The following is a 6,196-nucleotide window of genomic DNA, read 5'->3' as shown; positions in this document are numbered from 1 at the left end:
CAGGCAGTTGCAGAATAGCCATGGGGATGTAAAGTACAGCACAGGGAACAGAGCAGCCAAAGAACAGATATGCAAGGACATGGACAATGGTGTGGGGATGGCCTGAGGGAGACAGAGGTAGGGGGCGGGATTGAAGGGGGTAAAGCGGGAAAAACTGGGACAACTGGAATAGCATAAACAATAAAATATAATAAAAAAATGACAAGGCACGACATGCTATAAACAATGTTTGTAAAACAGTTAAGACTTTAACAATAATCATTTTTCAAAGAGAGAGGTAGTTCTGAGGTTTTAAGGTAAATGCTGATGCATTTTGAATGTTATTTATCATTCAAATGCAGACAAAAATCCTTTTTAAAAATTACGATACCCCACATACCATCAGCTAGCTTCAACAATTATTAATGATCGTTATAAGTTAATTGTTTAAGAATGACAATAGCAATTACTAGCCTTTTAAAAGCTTTGCTGGAAAGTATTACAAATAGCAGATAAGGCAATGAGGAAAATGGAAAAATTAGCTGGTGTATATCTTGACAAGCTCCAATTCCTAAAATAATAACCTATTGTGTATGGACAGTGAGGACCATTGTAGACCCTCACAGTGAGTCCAGGCAGCCAACAGAGTTTCTGAGGGTGGAGGATCTCATCCCCTATCTCACTGTTGACTTGGGCAACACCCCAGAGGCTGCTCTATGAGAGTTAAGGCCTGATATTTTGCCTAGGAAACCCTCCCACTGCCATCTTTGTAAGGACCATTCCTCTCAAACTTTTCAACTCATGAAATCTTTTTAATGAGGCAAAACCCTCCAACCATCTGCCCTACCTGTTTTCTCTGACCACGGGGGAGAGCTTGCCTCTGTTCCCTCTTTCTCTCTGGTGTTTCCAGCAACCCAACTGCTCAGCATAAAAGACCACATCTCCTTTTCTCTCTTCTCTTTGTGCTGGTTGGCCAACATAAATGTGTTTCTAGTTATTTGGCCTGTTTTACAATGTGAGAGCCTGCTGGGGTTCATTGCTTTAGGGATTACTAGGCATTTCATCTCATACCAGACTGGCCCTTCCCTAATGTTTAACAATGGCAGTCTGTCTGAAGACAGGAAACTCTGAAGTGCTTTGCTAAAGTGAAAGGCTCAACCAAATATTAAGCTTTGGGAGATTTTTCCCTGTTCTAAAAAAGTTGTAATTCCCTTATGGCTTGTGTGTATGTGTGTGTGGGTAGGTAGGGGGTGTCTGGAATGGGTTGTGGGTGGTAGGATGGACCCAAAGGTAATTCCCAGGTTCAAAGCCATCATGGCGCAATGGAAAAAGAACAGGCCCTGGAGCCAGAAGGTCTTGTTTGAATCTCGGATCTTTTTTACTGGCTGTTGGAACAGCTTGTGACTTTGAGCAAGTTAATTTATCTTTCTGAGCCTTCTTTTCATCATCTGCAGGGAGATGATATAACCTACTCCTTGGGATTGTTGTGAAGATTAAATGAGATGCTAATGAAATCACCTGGCACATTATGAGTGTTCTATAATCAGTGCCTCTTACTGCTCTTATTATCTTCCTATGTAATGGGGAGGAAGGACAGCATTGCAAATACAGGGCCTGTGACCAAACGCTCCCCAAATCCATGGAGCAGAGGTTTATAGTAGCAGAGCTTTGCTCTGTGTCTAAAGATCATTGATGGGTCAGGGGGAAAACATTGACTAACCAACTCTAACTACTCTGGGCGAGTCACTTAACCCCAGTAACCTCATTAAAGAAACATCTATTGAGCCCCTGCCTCCAGGTCTAGGGCACTGGGTCATCTGTGATATGGAAGTCATGATAATCCCCACTTTCATCTTACGGTTGCCCTGGGGATCAAGTGAGATAATGTCTGTGAAAGTACTTGGTAAACTTCAAGCTCTATCTAAATGTACTGCTGTGGACGTGAGGTAGAGGGTACATTTACTCTGTCCCATTCATGAGGTTCAAACACAAACTTTTCATTCCTGGGTATTCAGCAGAGAGCAAACACATTCTATTTGACTTGAGCATTGAACGAAAAGTACACAGTCCCTTTTTAGATGCTCAGCTTCCTCTCTTCTCCCTTCAAAACAAAGCCAGGCCCTCTAAGTGCTTCCTGCTGAGTTTAGAAAGAAATGCTGGGTTACAGATCAGCCCCCCTTTCCCTCACAGGGCCTTAGAGGGTGGGAAAAAGTGAGGCACCAGAACAAGGGTGTCTAAAGGTGCCTACATTTGGTTCTTAATTAAGGGATTAACCTGTTTTCAAGACCTAAACTAGGGCCCAGTACCCCAAGGCAATTGACTTCCTCTTCTCTAGAAGTAATCCCAGCAGGAGTACAAACGACATCACCTGGCCAGTATCACTGCTGGATAATATAACACGTTACTCTGAAAATGATGAGGAGGGAGGCCCCTTTTTTCCTCTCTTACTTTCTGTACTCACCCTCCCCTCCCCCCGCCCTGTGTTTCACCTCACCATGAAGGCTTTATGGCAGTTAAATCCCACTGTTACTTCTCTTTCCTCTGGCGCCCAGGAGAATATGCATTTTTCACACTACTCTTTGGCCTTAATGATTTTATAGTCCTTATTTATTCATTAAAATTTGCCTTTGTACCAGAAACTGTGTTAGGTACTGGGGATCCAATAGTGAACCAAACAAACATGGTCTCTTCCCAGAAGGAATTTACCACTTAGTAAGAAGGGAGATTTCAAAAAAGAAAGAAAAAAATAAGCAATACATAATACATCATAAAGAATGTAGCTTCTATTCTGAAAGCAACGAAAGCCATTGTAAAGGCTTTAAACAGCTTTATGCAGGTATGTGACATACAATAAGCTGCATATACGTATTTTAAACACAGTTTGATAAGTCTGACATGTGTGTACACCCAGAAAACCATCACCATAATATAGTGAGCATATTCATCATCCCCCCCCCCAAAGTTTTCTTGTGCTCCCCCCTTTCCCCACGGTCTGCTCCAATTAACAACTGGTCTGTAACACTACTGCATAATTTAAATTTCCTATATTTTTTTGTATAAATAATCATACAGTGTATGTTCATGTTTTTATATTGCTTCCTTCACTCAGCACATTTATTTTGAGATTCATCCAAGTTGTAGTGTGTATCAATAGTTGATGCTTTTTACTGTAGAATAATATTCTATTGTATGATATATCAGTTTATATATCCATTGATCTGTTGATGGACTTTTGGGTTGTTTTCAGTTTTTGGCTATTATAAATAATATTGCTATGAACCTTTGTATGTAAGTATTTATGCAGATATATGCTTTCATATTTTTTTTTTTTTTTGGAGGTAGACAAGTAGGAGTGGAATTGCTTAGTCATATGGTAAATTTATGTTTAATTTTCTAAGAAACTTCTAGGTCTTTTTGACTTCCAGGCCATCATTTGTTCACATCAGCTCACAGTAGAATTGTGGAGACACAGACAATGAGAGTGGAGAAGAAAAATAATAGCTGACAATTCATATACTTTTCTCGCATGCCAGGCATTTGTGCTGAGAATTTTAAATGCATTTATAGATGGGGCCACTGAGACCTTTGAAATTACATAACTTACCCAAGGTTTCTTACCTACTAGCAAAGACGAAAGGCCTCTCTGACCTCAAATTTTGTATTCATGGTCACAATGTGAATGGGACTGAGTCGTCAGTGGGCACTGAAATCAAGACACTGGTCTTGTGTTTTCTTCTTCTCAGATGGGGTGAGGAGGGAGCACAACATTCTGTCCCCATGGGAGGGGTTCTGTTTAGTTGAGATGTTGGTTTCTTTTTTTTTTTTTAATGATCTCTGAGCTTTCTATTGGCCCCCTGCCCCGCCCCCCAAGGGGTGCCCCACTTCTGCTGTCTTTAAGGCCTCAGAACTTTGGTGGATGTCTTTTGGATGGATTATATGGAACGGCTGTTTCCCAGTGTGACACCAAGATTCAAGTCCCCCCTCCTTCCTGTAGGCAGTGCTAGGTGGCGATCTCAGTATTCAGCTTGACTTTGATGTCTAGCAGGACCTGGTACTCCAGGGCCTGGAGCTGCCCCTCTGCCGGGGTCTGGGCCGGCTCTGACTCCAGGTGCAGCAGGATCTCATTGAGCTGTTCCATCTGCCTGGCATAGCGTGTCTCCACCTCCCTCAGTCTGTTCTCCAAACTGGCCTGCAGATTTCTCATTAGTTCAGGTTGATCTCCTAGAACTGGACCGTATGTCTCAGCTCCATGAATGTCATCTCAGCAGCTGCTATGTCAGCGGTCTGTAAGGTGACCACTGTGGTGCTCTCTTCAGTCTGCTGGGACCAGTATTTCTCCAGATCCTGTCGGCTCTTCTGAGCCAGTTTGTCCGCCATGATCTTGCTGAGGTCCTGAGATGTGGGAACATCCAAAGCCACGGTCAACCCAGAGCTAGCAGTCTGGGTTTGTGGACCATTTACCTCCTGCTCACCATTCTTCTTCGGGAACAGCAGCTCCTCCTTCAGAGCCTCGAGCTGCACCTCCAGCTGCAGCTGAGTGATACTGGCATTATCAGTGACCTTTCAGAGACCACTGATGTCATTCTCCATAGACCAGCGCATGGTCAACTCTGTCTCATATTTGACCTGAAGTCATCAGCAGCAAGACATTGTCAATCTGCAAAACGATGCGGGCACTGTCCATGGGATTTGCAAAGATCTGAGCCCTCAAGGCCTCCCTGGTTTTGAAATAATGCCCCAGGCTCTGACCTGGGGTCCCTTCTTCTCCAAGTGTTCCTGAACTTTGCTCTCTAGGCTCCTCACCCTCTCCAGGCAGGAGGCCAGGCGGTCACTCAGACATTGCCACCTCCTTCTCGCTCTGGGTGCCCCCTGTGCCTGCCAGATCCGCGGCCACCCCTGCAGCCAGGCCCCTGATCCCCAGCTGCCCCGCACACTGGGGGAGTGGGACGCAGACATCCGGGAGACCGGCCCCCTGGCTGTGCTGCTGGCTGGCCAGACCCCATGGCTGGGTGACGACATGGAGCTCAGGGTCTGGTAGTTTGTGGAGAAGCGAGAGCAGGTGCTGAAGCTCATGTTGTTCAGGGAGAAAAGCAAGAAGCCAAGACTCAGGTTCAAGCTGCAGTCAGTTTCATTTTGTTTTAACTGTTGGTCTAAGAATCTAAGCAAATACATTTAGAAATCAATTTATAGATTTTTCTAGAACTCTATAGAAACCATTTAAGTTGTCTAATCCAAAGAGATGACTATATTTAAAATATGTTTCTTTTTTGCTAGGTTTAGATCACAGCTCTTGAGAGGGCCTCATTCATGAAAACCCAGTGAATAAGAATTGACTGTATAAGGAATCCTGAGACTCTGTAATATCTGGAGGCAAAATGACACAGCAGAAAGAACATGGGTTTGGGAGTAAAGGAGACTTGGATTGAATACTTGGTCTGATATTTTGCAGTGGAAAAGCTATTAACATTTTATTTTCTTCATCTGTGGAATGGAGATAGTAATGTCCATTTTAAATGGTTGTTTTGAGGATTAAAGAAGATCACAAGCCAAAGCCTTAGGTGCTTGGTGCACGTCAGTCCCTAGTTCCTTTTTCCACTTTACTTTTTTTTTTTTTTTTTTTTAAAGGACTCACACTTTTTCATCCTGGCTTAAAATCTAAAGCCCTTCCTGGTAGAGGTTTGGTGATCCTTCCCAAACTGTATACATAGTTTAGTGTGTTTGTATATAAGCATTTTTGGTAGGAAAAATCTCCCTGGCTTCCATGAGATGGCAAAGAAATCCATGGTTCAAAAATAGTTCAGAACCACTGCGAGACTGGTTTTCATTCATTCATTCATTAATACTTACTGAATACCCACAGTAGGTCAAGCACATTGCATAGATAAACTCCGTCCCTCACTGCCTTTAAGGAGTTTACTGCTTGGACTAGTGAATAAAAAACCGCAGCATTTTGCAAATCTGTAAGTCACCACACTGATTACATACATTAGAGAGAAAGCTTGGTACCTGAAGAAAAACAACAGACGGGTTCTAGGGTGGAGAGTGATAACACGGAAGCAGGTTGAAAAGGCTCAGGAATCAAGGATATAAACCCTCCTGACTCGCACAGCTGCTCCAGAGCTGGGGGAGACTGTGTAGGTTCTGCCCTGGACAGAAGGGCCAGCCGGGGTTCAGGGGTGAAGTGTGGGGTGAGCAAACGCAGCTGAGCTCCCCACCC

General features: G+C 43.6%; 1 pseudogene; it reads right to left on the bottom strand.

Annotated features, from left to right (window-relative positions):
- Window positions 1-4,200: 4,200 nt before the first annotated feature.
- Window positions 4,201-5,052, bottom strand: LOC149996525 (keratin, type I cytoskeletal 18 pseudogene; annotated as a pseudogene).
- Between the last annotated feature and the right edge of the window lie 1,144 nt (window positions 5,053-6,196).

Source organism: Furipterus horrens, unplaced genomic scaffold (assembly GCF_987537825.1).
Source record: "Furipterus horrens unplaced genomic scaffold, mFurHor1.1.pri manual_scaffold_12, whole genome shotgun sequence".
In the NCBI taxonomy this organism is placed as follows: Eukaryota; Metazoa; Chordata; class Mammalia; order Chiroptera; family Furipteridae; genus Furipterus; species Furipterus horrens.
The sequence above is the reverse complement of the archived record's forward strand: the minus strand, read 5'-3'. Positions and strand labels throughout refer to the sequence as shown.